The sequence below is a fragment of the Halichoerus grypus genome, chromosome 7 (assembly GCF_964656455.1).
Source record: "Halichoerus grypus chromosome 7, mHalGry1.hap1.1, whole genome shotgun sequence".
In the NCBI taxonomy this organism is placed as follows: Eukaryota; Metazoa; Chordata; class Mammalia; order Carnivora; family Phocidae; genus Halichoerus; species Halichoerus grypus.
This window is the reverse complement of record NC_135718.1, coordinates 100,551,887-100,568,641: the sequence shown is the minus strand read 5'-3', so window position 1 is coordinate 100,568,641 and position 16,755 is coordinate 100,551,887.

Below are 16,755 nucleotides of genomic sequence, written 5' to 3'. Positions count from 1 at the left end.
CTCATGTAGCTTTAGTATTAATTCGTACTTATATACTTGGTAGAATTTACCAGCGAATCCGTCTGGAGTTTTCTTTGTGGGAAACTTTTTAATCACAAATTGAGTTTCTTTGATATAGGGCTGTTTAGATTATTTATTTTTGAGTGACTTTTCATAGTTTTTCTTTTAAGATATTTGTTTCATCTAAGTTGTTGACTGATTTGGCATAAAGTTGTTCAGAATATTTTCTTATTGTACAGTAAAGGGTTCACTTAGAGGGTTTGTGATGGTTAAACCCTGCACATCCCGAAGAAAGAACTAGCCATTGACTGGCTCCTGGGAGAAAACCTCTAAACCCTTGGAATATCCTGTGTAATAAAATTGTCTTTATATACCTAGGGCCTTTGTGTTCATCAGGTGGCTTATGCTAACAAAGTGATTTATGTGAATGACTATTTTCGTTTACCTGGATTCCTAGGCCATGCTTTATCAGTTTGGTCTCTGGAGTGGCTGGGGACTGGGTAGCTAAAGTCAGTCATATGGGTGTTCCATGCCTGCATGACTGTCAATGAGAACCCTAGACAACAAGGTTTAGATGAGCTTCCCTAGTTGGTGATACTTCATATGTGTTGTCACATACTGTTGCTGGGAGAATTAAGTGCAGTCCATACAAGTTACCCTGGGAAAGGACAACTAGAAATTTATATCTGATTTTTTCTAGACACCTCTCTAGATGAATTTTGCCTTTGCTGATTTTTTAAGAAGGATTTTATTTGTTAGAGAGAGAGAGAGAGCACATGAGCCAGGGGGAGGGGCAGAGGGAGAGGGAGAAACAGGCTCTCCGCCAAGCAAGGAGCCTGACACAGGCGGGGCTCAATCCCAGGACCCCGAGATCATGACCTCAGCCAAAGGCAGAAGCTTAACCGACTGAGCCACCCAGGCACCCCATTGCCTTTACTGATTTTAATCTGTATCTGTTCACGTAATAAACTGTAAGTTAACTGTGAGTATAACAGCTTTTCTGAGTTCTTTGAGTCTTTCTAGTGCTAATTATCAAAACTAAGGGTGGCATGGGGACCCCCCCCAATGTCTATTATCCTTTAATGACTCGGTTTTGTACTGATATCACTTCTGTAATTCCTGATATTAGTAATTTGTATCTTGTCTCTTTTTCTGATCACTCTCCTTAGAGGTTTATCAATTCTATTTTTCTTAAACAACCAGCTTTTAGTTTTACTGATTTTTCTATTTATTAGTTTTCTACATTTTTTATTTCTTCTCTAATCTTTACTACTTTATGCTTACTTTGCATTTCATTTGCTCTTCTTTTCTAAAGTAGAAATTGAGGTCCTTGATTTAAAACCTTTCTTCTTTTCTAAATAAATGTTCAGTGCTATAAATTTTCTCCTATATACTGCTTTAGCAGATTCCCATGAATTTTGATATATTGTTTTTATGATTTTCCTTCAATTCAAATTGTTTTTTAGGTTTTTTTATTTCATCTTTTAGTTACTGGTTATTTAAAATTGTGTTGCTTAGTTTTAAATATCTGGAGATTTCTAGAGACCTCTCATTTATTTTTAATTTAATTCTGTTGTGATCAAAGAAGTAGTTTGTATAATTTGAATGCTTTTATATTTAATGAGACTTGTTTTATGCCCCAGAAAATAGCCTCTCTTGGGAAATGTTTTGTGTGCAAATAAAATGAATGTATATTTTACTATTGTTAGTTGGAGTGTTCTGTTAATACCAATCAAGTCAATTTTGGCTGATTGTGATTTTTAAGTCCCCCATATCATTACTGGTTTTCTATTTATTCAGTTGAGAGAAAAGAATTGAAATTTGCTACTATAATTTTGTATTTGTCCATTTTTTTTGCACTTCTGTCAGTTTTGCTTTATGTGTCTTTTTTTTTAAGATTTTATTTATTCATTTGAGAGAGAGAGACAATGAGAGAGCATGAGCAGTGGAGAGAGGCAGAGGGAGAGGCAGAGGGTGAGAGAGAAGCAGATTCCCCCCTGAGCTGGAAGCCTGACGTGGGGCACCATCCCAGGACCTAGAGATAATGACCTGAGCCAAAGGCAGACACTTAACCATCTGAGCCACTCAGGGTGCCCCACTTTATGTGTCTTGAAGCTCTGTTATTAGGTGTATAAAAATTTAGGATTGTATGCCCTTTTGATTATTTGAGCCACTTATTATTATAAAATCTTCTTCCTTTCTTTTGCCTGGTAATATTAGTCTGAACTTAGTCTGATGTTAATATACTACTCTAGCATTCTTTGATTAATGTTAACTTGGTATATCTTTTTCCTTTTCTTGTTTTTTTTTTTTTACACTTTTAACCTACTTGTACCTTTCTTTTAGGCAGCACATAGTTGGTCTTGCTTTTCTATCTAATCTAACAATTTCTGCCTTTTAATTGGTGTGTTGATACCATTTACATTTAATGTGATTATTATGTTTAGGTCTTAAACCTCTAAGCTAAACCTAAAATCAAAACAAAACATTCCAGTCTTTGCTTTCTTTTTGTCTCATATGTTATTCCCTTTCCCTATCTTCTTTCGTATTCTTTTTTTTTTTTTTAAGATTTTGTCCATTTCTGTTGGTAACTTATTAGCTATAACTCCTTGTTTTCTTATTTTAGTGGTCAGTTTGGCATCATAGTATACATCTTTAACTTACTACAATCGACATTCAGGTAATATAACACTTAACATATAGTATAAGAAACTTACAAATACATATTTTTACTTCTTCCCTCCTGGCCTGTATGTTGTTGTTTTTATACATCTTACTTATATGTGTTACAAACCTCACAATGTATTATTATTTTTGTTGAAACAGTTATCTTTTTCAAAAATATAAATAAATAAGAAAGTCTTATATATTTACTCATATAGGTAAAATTTCTTGTACTCTTGGGGCGCCTGGGTGGCTCAGTCGTTAAGCGTCTGCCTTCGGCTCAGGTCGTGATCCCAGGGTCCTGGGATCGAGCCCCACATCGGGCTCCCTGCACCGCGGGGAAGCCTGCTTCTCCCTCTCCTACTCCCCCTGCTTGTGTTCCCTCTCTCTCGCTATGTCTCTCTCTGTCAAATAAATAAATAAAATCTTTAAAAAAAAAAAAAAAAAATTTCTTGTACTCTTCAGTCCTTTGTGCAGAGCCATATTTCCATCAGGTATAATTTTCCTTCTGCCTGAATGAAAAAGTCTTTATTTTGCCTTGTTTTTGAGGATATTTTACTGAGTATAAAATTCTAGTTTGACTTTTTTTCTTTTAATGCTTTACAGATGCTGCTCCATGTCTTCTAGCTGGTATTTTTTATGATGAGAAATCTATTATCATTATCTTTGTTTCTTCATATATAATTTATCTTTTTATTCTGTCTGCCTGTAAGATTTGTACTTTATCATGTTTTTGAGCAATTTGAGTATGATGTCATGGTGTACTTTTCTTCCTATTTCTTATGTTAAGGTTACATGAGATTCTTGGAGGTGTAGATTTTTAGTTTTCATCAAATTTGATAATTTTTTTGCCATTATTTCTTCAAGTATTTTCCATCTTCCCCACACTCTTCTTTGGGGGCTACCATTACATGTTTGTTGACCACTTGACATTTTCCTGTAGTTCACTGAAGCTCTTTTTGTATTTTAATATTTTTTGCTTCATTTTGTATAGTTTCTATTGTTATGTCTTCATGTTGACTAATATTTTCTCGTCTAATTCCATCTGGTGTGTCTTTTTCATCACAGACATTGTAGCTTTCATCTATAGCTGTTCAACGTGGGTCTTTTTTTTTAATATCTTTAGTGTCTGTCCATACTTTTTGAACATGTGGAATATAATAATGATGTCATTATTAATTATAATTAATGTCATTGATGATTCTAAAATCTGTTCTGGGGCAGTTTCAGTTGATTAATTTTCCCCATTTTGATTCATATTTTTCTCCTTCTTTGCATACCTGGTAACCTTTGATTTGATTCACATTGTGAATTTTACCTTGTGAATTTGGCTTGTTATTTTTGTTTTTCTTTAAATATTTTTGAACTTTGTTCTGAGATGCAGTTGCTACTTGAAAATAGTTTTATCTTTTTTGAGAATTATTTCTTAAAAGATCTATTTATTTATTTATTTGAGAGAGAGACAGAGCGAAAGAGAGCACACAAGTGGGGGAAGGGGCAGAGGGAGAGAGAGAGAATCTCAAGCAGACTCCACGCTGAGCGCAGAGCCCAACACAAGGCTCAGTCCCATTACCCTGAGATCATGACCTGAGCCTAAATCAAGAGTTGGACACTTAACCCCCTGAGCTACTCAGGCACCCCTTTGAAAATGGTTTTAAAATGTGTTAGATATGAGCAGAGAAATGTTTAGTCAAGACTAATTATTTCGTATTACTGGGATAAGAATCTTCTGAGTACTCTACCAAATGTTCTTTGTATTTTGAGGTTTTTCTGTCTGACTGGTGACAATAGCCACTATTCCTGCTCCTATGTGAGTATTGTGTACTATACTCTCTGGTGCTTTTGGATAGTTCTTCCCCTGGTCTTACATAGTTTCCTCACATGGCATGTGCTTATCACTACTCTGGTGAATACTTGAGGGGATACTCTGCTGATCCCCATTGTTTGTTTTTTGGAGTTTTTTTTGTTTGTTTTTGTTTTTGCCTTTTAATTTTTTTTCAACTCTCTCCTTTCTGGTACTTTGTTTTGCACTTTCTAGCCCCCTTGTTCTTCTGCTCACACTCTGAACTGTATCTCCTCAATTTAGGGAGCCCTGCAAACTTTGCCTGGATCCCCCCTCAATTCTCTTCTATACTGTGGCCTGGGAACTCTCTCAAGGCAGTGAATTAGGGCAATCATTCAGGCTTGCTTCATTTGTCTTCCCATGTCTCAGGGATCACTGTCCTTCATTCCCTGATGTACTATGTCTTGATAATCATTATTTCATATTCTATTTCATATCCTATTTGTTTGTTTTTGGTAGCTTTAGGAGGGAGCATAAAACCAGTCCCTGTTACTCTGTTTTGGTCAAAAGGGCAAGTCCCAGCACTGTTTTAAGTGCTTTACGTATATTAACTAATTAAACCTTTCAACAACCTTGTGGAATAGTTTCAACTATTATTCCCATTTTGTAGATGAGGAAACTGAGGCATCAAGAGATTAAATTAGTTGCCTAAACTTGCATAGCTTGTTATTAGTAGAGCTAGTTTTCAAATTCAGAATCTACGATCTTAACTACCCTGCCATTCTGATTTTATAGTATTCCTCAGTTTACAAAGAACTGTGCCAAACATTTCATTAAATTCTTATGTAGCTCATACAAGCAGAATGTGAATGACTGACAGCCCTTAACCCCACACCCCCATGTTATTTGTATTTTCAAAGGAGTATGATTATTCATCCAGAAGAATATTTAGTAAGTTAATATTGACAAAGAGAAGTGAGAAATATTTCTGAAGTGTAGCAGAAACGCTTTTTAGTCACTAACTCATCCAATTTCACTCTACCTTGGAATTTTCTGGCTTGGTTTCCCTAAGTTGGTCTTTATTTTTGCCAACTTCTCTTACTCCATTCTTTAGATTGTTATAAATGACCTAAAAGTTTCCCCTTTTTTTAGGTTTTGTATCTATGCCATCAGGTACTAGAAAAGATGGTGTTTATTTGTATGTTAGAGTCTTTTAAAAATGAAGTGCTATACTTTGGCATTGGCTGTAGCAACATTTTTCTAGATATGTCTCCTGAGGCAAGGGAAATAAAAACAAAAATAAACTATTGAAACCATCAAAATAAAAAGCTTCTGTACAGCAAAGGAAATAATGAACAAAACTAAAAGGCAACCTACTGAATGGGAGAAGATATTGGCAAATGGCATATTTGATAAAGGGTTAGTATCCAAAATATATAAAGAACTGATACAAGTCAATACCCCCCAAAACAAATAATCCTATTAAAAAATAGGCAGAAGATATGAACAGATATTTCTCCAAAGAAAACATCCAGATGGCCAATAGACACATGAAAAGATGCTCCACATCACTCATCATCAGGGAAATGCAAATCAAAACTTCAACGAGATCACTTCACACCTGCCTGTCAGAATGGCTAAAATCAAAAACATAAGAAACAAGTGTTGGCAAGGATGTGGAGAAAAAGGAACCCTCATGTACTGCTGGTGGGAATGCAAGCTGGTATAGCCACTGCGGAAAACAGTATGAAATTCCTCACAAAGTTAAAAATAGAACCACCCTACAATCCAGTAATCACGCTAGTGGGTGTTTACCCAAAAAATACAAAAACATTAATTCAGAGGGATACATGCACCCCTATGTTTTTGCCAGCATTATTTACAATAGCCAAGTTATGGAAGCAGCCCAAGTGTCCATCAGTAGATGAATGGATAAAGAAAAGGTGGTGTATATATATACAATGGAATATTATTCAGCCATAAAAGAGAACGAAATCTTGCCATTTTCAGCAACATGGGTGGAGCTAGAGAGTATAATGCTAACTGAAATAAGTCAGCCAGAGAAAGACAAATACCGTATGATTTCACTCCTATGTGGAATTTAAGAAACAAAACAAATAAGCAAAGGATTAAAAAAGAGAGACAAACCAAGAAATAGACTCTTAACTATAGAGAATTATAACTCTATAGAGAACAAACTGATGGTTATCAGAGGAGTGAAATAGGTGAAATAGGTGATGGGGATTAAGAGTATACTTATCACGATGAGCACTGAGTAATGTATAGAATAATTGAATCACTATATTGTATACCTGAAACTAATATAACACTGTATATTTACTATACTGGAATTAAAGTTAAAAACTTAATAAAAAATGAAGTGACATAAGTAATTTAACAACTTGCTTTTTCCTTTGGGAAGTGTTCAGAGCTCTTTCCATCAGCTTTTGGGTTCCAATTTATTACTTTGTATTAGAATTTTTGTCTATCTCCAAGTACATAACTATTAGGCAGTTAGGAGAGGTGTGTGGAAAAGTATTTTTGTTTACAGCTACATAACAAGTAACTAGCGGAGTGCCTGAGGGGGTGGCTCAATATTGTTGAATAAATGAGTGATTGGATGGATGAATCAAGGTAAGCTGGCGGCCAGCTGGAGGAACCAAAGGGAAACTGGACAGAGCAAAAACATGCAGCAGACAGCATATTCACTATGAAGTGAATACCCAGACACAGGCAATTGAATCTTGAGTACATGATGTTCTGGCTTTGGGGTGTCTTTTTCTACTTACATTTGAATACAGTTGTGTTTTGATTTCACAATTCATCATACTTAATAAATCATACTGATTCTAAGATGATACTGGAAAACTGAGTTTCTTCTTCTTTTCCATATGCCATCTTCCCTGGAATTTTAACTATGTTTCTCAATGAAGAGGCAGTTCCTTTTAACTGCCCTAGTATTTTAAGCATTTTTTAAAAATGAAAATGCATTAAAAGCATTAACGTGAATTGCTGTGCAAAATAGCTCTCCTGTTTAACAGTTTCCATCAGTCCTCAGTTTAATTACTATGTTATTCTGCCAGCTTTCTCCAGAAATAATTGACTGAATGAAGTCATTTCACTGGGTATTTACAAACATTAGACTTGTAAAGGGGGTGTCTGTCAATTCCCCTTTGGCTTGGAAATGACTGAGGCCAAGCTGACTGCTATTTTGGGCTTAGCATATTTTCATAGTCACCAACTCAGGAAGTGATGGGAAGGAAATATGGGAAGGTAAAATGTTTGGCTTTTCACTCAGTCCTGGTTTTATAATCTGGACTATAAGTTTACTTGAAAAATGAGAGGGTAAAGGCTTTATTTGGTCTAAGACACAGAGTGGTTGGATAGTGATTTGTGTGTGTGTGTGTGGTTGTTAGCGTATCTTGTTAAATTACGAACAGTCTGGAAATTTGCAAAGTTTTGAGTATCAGTAGTCAAAGCTTAAACATTGGCTTCTCAATCATGATAAAAATGAATTACCAAGGCCAGTCTGTGAATATTACTGATTTAATATTCATAATAAAGTTTTTATTTTGGATTAAATGATAAGATTTGATTTTGAAGGCATAATGTCAGACTAGAGATCAGACAAGACAAAGATTAGGCTGGAAATTATTTTATCTGAGGCAGCCTACGGGAAATTCCAAAAGACAAGATCAATATAAATTAGCTTTTAAAGAATTGAAGTAGAATGCCAAATTGCAGTACTGTAGATTCAAGTTTAACTATGGCAGCCCCCACTCATGGAAAAAAAATGATACAGAAACTTCAGATGGTTGTCAGAAGGAATTCCATCTGTGGTAATATTTACAATGTGATGATTTCAGAGTGGCTATTCATTGTCTGAAAATATCGAGAGGTGGGAGGGTGGAAGTAAGACTATTGGGTAAGGTGCTTATTTAACCAAATAGTAGATGTAATAAATGTCTTAAGAGGAATGCTAAGAAGTGAGATGGTTAAAGTTCATGTAATTATGAAGAGTATGGAAATAATGAATATAGAGTTAGTTTTTATTTAGATATACATTTTAGCCACACAGGAGGATGAATATCTCTCTCTCAAAGGTGACCCCACAGTAATCTAAAGTGCATTTTACTCTGTCATATCATTAGTAATTTAAGTTCAACTGTCTCAATCACAACTTATAAATTTGGTGAAAACTCATTGGTCTATTTTCATCTTATATGGTAGCAGCAAGTTTTGCAGGACATAAAGGCTATACAGTTTTGTGGGGCTTCCTTAAGAAAAAAATATAAATACACACTTACCTGGATGCCTCAAGAAAGCAGAAGGCCCTCGAGCTTGATATTTTGTAGCTTCAAGTCAATGCTTCTAGGTAACAAATTTCATTTCATTTATATAGGATGAAAAGCTTCCTGTAAGTGAAGAGTAGGGAGAATATCAATGTGGTAGAAAGAGGAGTGGATTAGATTTAAAACCTGCATTCTAGCCTAGGCTGGTCCATACATTTCATTTTTCATTTACTGAGTGCAGTATTATAAAAGGCATTATGGAAGTAGCTGTGAATGCCAAGAATCTGTACTTCAGGAATAAAGCATTCCAAGCCCAATTTGAATTTGGAGTGTATATGTCTTTGGTATTTCATTTTTTGGTGTAAAAGAGTTATCTCAAAAAAGTGAACTAATGACTACAAGATAAAAAACTATGGACACAAATGATACAGTAACTACATTTAAAGGCCAACAGACTCATCAGTGATGTGTTAACATCTTACTTCCTGCACCAGTAAGATGATGGTTATGGGGGTGAGAGTGTTTTTGTTTGGCTTGTTTATTTGTATCTGAGAGATACTACTGTTAAAACACACACATCACACAAAGTTTGACTTCATTTATTCCAGTTCTTAGCTCTTTTCTTTTTAAAAGTGTGTAACACTTTTATCACCTGGAGTTATATCACCTGGAAAACATTTTGGGCAACGCTGCTAAAGAGGAATTATCTCTTTCAGCCTCCTTGACTGTTAACAGGTGTTCTCAGGTTTTCCTCTGTGGCCAAGTGGGAACTGTCATTCTTAAATTCCAAGCGGTATATTTTAGACCGACTTGCACACTTGGACTCGGTCAGCAGCTCTTATTAAATGGTACCACCCATCAAGCAGAGATTGGCGATGGGCTGTGGATAAATGCGTTACTGGGACAGAGGAACTAGCCCTTCATGACCCAGGCTTGTTCTTCATGATTGCTGAGAAGACTTTCTTGTAAGCATCTTAAACGAGCTCTCTGCTTTGTCATGTTGCCTTCTGTCCCTGTGGGTAGAGTTCACTGCGCTGGACTCTGAATACCACCCAAGCAGCCTGAGCAGTGGTTGGAGGGCCAAGCAAGAGGGAGATTCTGCCCCTTCTTCAGAGTATTTCTGAATGTGGAGGCCTGAAAAGAGGCCTTTTTGCCAAGTAGGGCTTTAAATTCGAACTCAATGTCAGAGCCACCACACCTTTTTAAGGTAATTACCATTTAACCAAACATTTCTGAGTTCCTTATAAATTGGTCCCCTCAGTCACTTAATCCTTTTAGTAACTCTTCTCTGAACTTGGTCCAAATATTCTACAATTTTGGGAACAAGGGGCTCTGCAGGGAATGCAGTGTCCAGGTGGCTGGGCATTTGGTGTGGAGGGAAGGACCAAGAGAAAGATGACAATCACCCAATATCCTTTAGGCGCTCATAAACGTATGGCAGCTTTCCAACAAATGGAGTTAAGCTCACAGCAAATGTTTAGTCGAGTAGACTGGAAATTGCCGCTTCCCTGATTCAGGTGGAAGAGAAGCCAGTGGCCTGCAAAGCAAGTACTGAGTGTTTGTGGGAAGTTGAAGTTGAAGTTGAAGAAATCCTTCACTTTCCATACTTTCCATACTTGGCATAAGAAATGACATATAGCCAGCCATATTTGACAATAAAAAATCATTCTATGGCAAAGGCTTAGGGGTTCTTTTTTTTTTTTTTAAAGATTTTATTTATTCGTTTGAGACACAGAGATACAGAGAGAGAGAGAGAGCATGAGCAGGGGGAGAGGCAGAGGGAGAAGGAGAAGCAGGCTCCCTGCTGAGCCAGGAGCCTGATGTGGGGCTCGATCCTAGAACCCTGGGATCATGACCTGAGCCAAAGGCAGATGCTTAACCATCTGAGCCACCCAGGCACCCTGGTTGAGAGATTTGTAACAGGGATATTTTGAGGAAAAGTTAAGGCCTAATCTGAAAGTTACTGTTGTTCTAGCTTTTCTCAGTATTAACACCATATTTGTATAAATAAGATCATTAAAAGAGTGTTCATTATTTTTGTTTTCTCATTTTTGGGTGGATCTGAAAGGAAATCTGATGAAATCTAAAAGTCACTTGAAGTCAAGTAACTTTCTCAGGGTCAAACACATGAGTAAATGGAAGAGTCAGAATTACACCCCAAGTATGGATGGTTTCAAGCCCTATACTTTTCACTTAACGCTAAACAAACAAGCCAAACAAAAGCACTCTCACCCTCATATCCTTTTTCTAACACTGGTGCAGGAAGTAAGATGTTAACACATACTGACAAGTCTGTTGGCCTTTAAATGTAGTTACTGTATCATTTGTGTCCATAGTTTTTTATCTTGTAGTCATTAGTTCACTTTTTTGGGATAACTTTCTTTTATACCAAAAAATAAAATACCAAAGACATAAGCATCTGGTACTATGGTAAAAGTAAGTTATGTCAAATTTTGCTGGGGTTCTGGGAAACCCTAACAAGGATACTGGTGAAAGATTGTTAAGGTTTAAGTGCAAAAGTCAATAATAAATTCCTGAAAAATATGAGGTACTCTTATTTCTTGATATTTGGGACATTTAAACAAGTATTTTAACAATCTGATTCTAAGGCTAATTAAATGTATGTATAAAGGACCACCCTAAGAATATATAAATTACTCATGCAGGAAACTACATATCTCTCTGGCAAACTAATGTTTGAACCATATTTAAAATGCATAAATATTGCTATAAAACAAAACTGGGCAAGGAGAACCATACCAGAAGGAGTATAATATTTAACAGCAAATATGCATATTATTGTAGCATTTTAAAGATACTTTTTATAATCATGAAAGCTTAAGATTTCAACTGCAATGCCATTATTTCTCACAACCCTGGAAGATTGCTTGCTATTAAGATTCTCAATTCACCGTTTCTGATGGTGGTGGGGTGGGGGTGGGTGGGTCACACGCTTTCAATATTGGATTGGGCTTTTGTTCTAAGCATGCTCTAGTGTAGATTTCTCCCTGACCACTGCAGGGTGATTGTTTCATTAAGGAACCACTAATCAAGTGAGGATTTTTAGGAGCTTGAATACTACATCAAATACTACCAAAACTATCCTTTCCTTCTCAGGCCTAACAACCCTTTTTATCAACCCTATCCAACTTTGGAGGCTGGGTTCTGGAGATCTTTGAACACAGCTGGACTCTCAGGTAGTTTGGTCTTTGGGGGCTGATATACCTAAAATAACTTCGAATAGTTAAATCTGACCACGTGTGAAATGGCAGTTGCCTTTTAATTTTAATGGAATATTTTAGAGCATTTTTATGGAAAAGCTCTTAAAGTTCGTTTTTTCATTACCTCAATGAAAGGGGAAAATGTGTTGCTGTTGCTGTTATTTTTTATAATAAATTTAAAGCAGTTCCTGCAAATCTTAACAAGTAGAATCAAATATTTAATGCTTTTGGCAAAACCCCTTTATAAAATTTCCAGAACAAAATAAAATATTCTGAATTTAAACTTCTTTGAATAAAACGGACTGAATTTCGATGAGTACTTACATCATGTACCAATATTTCCAAGTTAATTTAGTATGTGGAATCAAACCACATCATTACTGTGATAGTTACTGTTGCATCTGAAAAGATTTGTGCTCAGATTTTTAACCCAGAATAGAAAGTTATATTCATGAATATGATATTCCAGATAGAAGTATATTTGTTCTTTGTTTTTACACCATATTTCTTTTATATATGCAAATCAGGGTATCTGATACCTGCTTTTTACATTGTAAAAGCTTTATCTTAAAAGATAATGTGGGTACTCTTAACTTTGGGACTTTACAAAGGCTGGTTCTTTTGGACAAGAGGTTGTGATGAGTTGGTAATTTTTAACAAAAGGCTCTCCAGGAAAAAAAAAAAAAATAAGCCAACAACCACCTTGATTTGATGATTCCTAATAGTGTAAATATGAAATGTGGAGGTAAGAAGAGATGTGTAAATCATCTCCTGCCAATCGATGCTAGCCTGCCGCAGGAAACCACTGACGATGGATTCCTTCATATTTGCTAAACATGCAGTATGGAAGCCATCAGTTATAAAAGCATGTTAATGGGAAAAATTGGCTTAATTGGGTCAGATGGACTAGTATGGTTGCTGTGGGCATAGACCACCTGGGAAGGCTTCAACAGGACTTAGTCATTTTTCAGATGGAGCATTTTGAGAAAATGCCTACTTACAAACTATCAGATACATGGTCTGACAAAAGGAATGGAAATAGAAAAAGTCAAAGAAGTAGTTTTTTAAATTTATGTTGTTATTCATAAAGAATCTGTTCTGTTCTGAATGAACTTTCAGCTGGATTGTTCAAAACAATCATCATTTGTATGATAGAATGCTAATATAGTTCTGGGAAATATGTCATTCAAGGAAATATTTTATTATAATAGTCGTAGCTAACAGTTATGGTGGTAGCCTCTATTCTAAGAGATTCTCAGGCATTATCTTACTGAATCCTCACAACAACCTTCTTATTCCCCCCCATCCCCATTTTACAGATGAGAAAACTAAACACAAAGAGTTGCTGTCAGTTGTCCAAGTTGCCACCCCTGCTAACTGGGATTAGCCCAGGCAGTCTGCCTCACAGGTTTGTGCTCTTAACATGCTCTTACAACTCAGGTATTGGTTTTGCTTTGTTTTACTTGAAAGAAGCCTACTCATTATTATAGTTAGCTGGTCACTTTGAATGTTTCAAGTTCTTCATTTAGGTAATTTAATTTACATACGGTTCTTTCCATATATGTGGTTAAGAGATAGAGTGAAGCTATCATTGATTTTCAGAAGAGTAGACGGTTTGAAAACCATCTTAAGGTTAGGACAGTTCTGGGCTAGGTAATCTTTGGATTACATTAATAAGATGGAGATTAAATAGTAATGTGTTAAACCGTACCCTTGCCTTTAGTTAATTGAAATCATCTATCGAACTATAAATGTACATTCTTTCTATCCCTGCCTAGGCCATATATATATAATATATATTATGTATACTACATATATATATATGTATCACCTAAAATTCAACATATATACACACATATATATGTGAATATGGACATATACACACATGTGCAAATATATATATGATTTTTTTAAAGAAGTAAAGAAATCCAAATTGAGGGAACATAAGAATATGAAAAATAAAATGGAGCGAAGAATGAGGATAGGACATGAAAACCATGTTTCAAGGTCTTATACTTCCTAGAGCTGCATCACAATTTTGGGTCTGAAACATTTTAGGGCCAAAGCAGAGGGGAGAAATAATAAGGGGTGTTCATGTTATGCCAATTTAAAAATATTTGTATACATTTATAGTCACATAGTGATAACAACTTTACATTAACATCCAGAATTAATCAGAATCTAAGAATCTCCTCCATCTCCCAGAGCACGCACATCCCTTAGCATACTTTTTAAATATCACACCATCAACTTACATTTTAAGATCTTTTAGAATCCTTTTGATTGATTGGGTATATTTACATACTCTCCTATTGTTGTGTTTCTGATTCCTGATTCCTTAGGAATAACTCCTTAGCAATTGAGTTAATTTTAGGGTCAATCATCAATTTCTATTTGAACTTAACTGCAGGCTTTATCTTTGCTTACAATTTTTTTTCTTATATTATCTTCTTTCTTGAATTCAGTTTTTAGTTTGCTATAGTACATTATTTTGTATTTTTTCAGAAAGGCTATATGTGTTCAACTCAGACTTTGCATATGATTATTTGCCCTGGTTTTAATTTCTTTAAATTTTTAAAATTTGCCCTGGTTTTTAAAGGATGGTTTAATTTTGTATGTAAATTCTAATTGTCCCTGGTTAAAGTATTGTTCTATTGTCTTCTAGCATCTATTGTTGCAGGTGAGAGGTCTGATGCTGTTTTAATTTTTCTTTCCACTTGGTTATACTCTATCTCTTTCATAGTCTATTACAACTTCCTACTTAATGTTGGAGTTCATGTATTTTAATATAACGTGTCTAGATGTTATTCCTTGCACTACTGAAGAGACTTTGTTCATCTGGCAGAAACTTTGCCTTGCTGTTCTTTTTTGCTACTTATTTGATTTTTTTCCTTCTATTTGTTACTTTATCTTTCTTGAATGCCTACTAGATGGATGGCAGAACTTTTAAATATACATATCTCATCTTTTCTCTCATCCTTTTAATCTCTTTGTTCTTGTCACTGAATTCTGATATGATCTTTTGGCTTACCCCTCCAGCTCACTATTTTAATCTGAAGTCTCATTCATTCTGCAGTTCAGTCACAATTTAATAATCTTGATAATTTCCAAAAACTCTGCTTCTTTTTCATCGCATCCTGTTTTGAAGTATTTTTTTTTAATTTGACATCTTTTCCTTTTAAAACTATCTGTAGTTACAAATTGTGTTTTTTTAAATTTTATTTTATGTTATGTTAATCACCATACATTACATCATTAGTTTTTGATGTAGTGTTCCATGACTCATTGTTTGTGTGTAACACCCAGTGCTCCATGCAGAACGTGCCCTCTTTAATACCCATCACCAGGCTAACCCATCCCCCCACACCCCTCCCCTCTAGAACCCTCAGTTTGTTTCTCAGAGTCCATAGTCTCTCATGTTTCGTCTCCCCCTCCGATTCCCCCCCTTCATTTTTCCCTTTCTACTATCTTCTTTTTTTTCTTTTTTTTTTTTTTTTAACATATAATGTATTATTTGTTTCAGAGGTACAGGTCCATGATTCATCAGTCTTACACAATTCACAGCGCTCACAAAAAGATACAAATTGTGTTTTTTTGATGATTCTTTCCAATTCCCTGTATTTTTCTTCCTGAGGAATTAGCTCTTTTGTGGAATATTGCACTTTTTAAAATATGTGGTTGACCTTCTCATGCAGTTGATATTTGCATGAGAACAGGTTGCCTGTTCATATTTGTTGATGAGTTACCATCAGAGATTTTTAACTTGAGGACCACAGACCAATACAGATAGAATTCAGGCTGTTCATGAATTTAGATGGGAAAAATGATATTATTTTACTGGCTTCAAAATGAAATTTAGCAATTCCTTCAATTATGAACATAGGCAACAACTATAGGAGTATTAGTACAATCTGTAACTTTGTCACTGATAGACATCAGACATTTCCATATCACATTAGTTTGTAAGTGTGGATTATAATCATCACTGTTTTGAAACTTTGGCAGTGTTTGGCCTACTGCTAGATCTTGTCATTTTGTGTGTTAATAAAGAAGAAAAAATATTTTTATATTATAATTTAAAAATACTTTGATACTTTCATTTCATTGTAATTGGTTTCCTTTATAATCATATAAATTTTTAAAATATTATATATTTCAAAACATTATTCTGAGAAGGGCTCCATAGGCTTCATCTGACAAAGAAGTCCACGTGGCATAAAAGAGGCTAAAAGCCTCAGGCTAGGCTGATCACCGTTGCTTGCTGGAACACATTTCATCAGCCTGGGGAATGATACTTGTCCCTTGCTGGTCAGTACATGAGCCCTGACTCTGTTGGTTGTGCAAAGGAGAGGTATGACATAGGCAGGCCTGGGGGTAGGAGATATTTGTTTTCTTCTATGAGATTTCCTAACCCTTATGATAGCTAGGGGCACCTAGTTCTCCCACAGCCCATTCTGTCCATCCTGGATTAGAACTCCCATTTTTATGGAACACCAGTATTTGTGCTTTCTGCTTTGGGCAACACCAAAGTGGCTCTGCGTGTGGAGGTGGGTTCAGCTGTTCTGCTGCTCTTTATTACATGTCCACTCAGGGTCCATTCTTCCTAGCCCCTGCTGTCTCTGATTCACAGGTTTAATCTAGGATTCTATTAGGTAAACTCAGATTTTCAGGAGATTCTCTCCTTCATTTGTATGGGATTAAGGTGTGTGTGTGTGTGTGTGTGTGTGTGTGTGTGTGTGTGTGTGTTTATGTGTCTTCTGGAATTTGCAGTCAATCTGATTTCATCTGCCAGAAA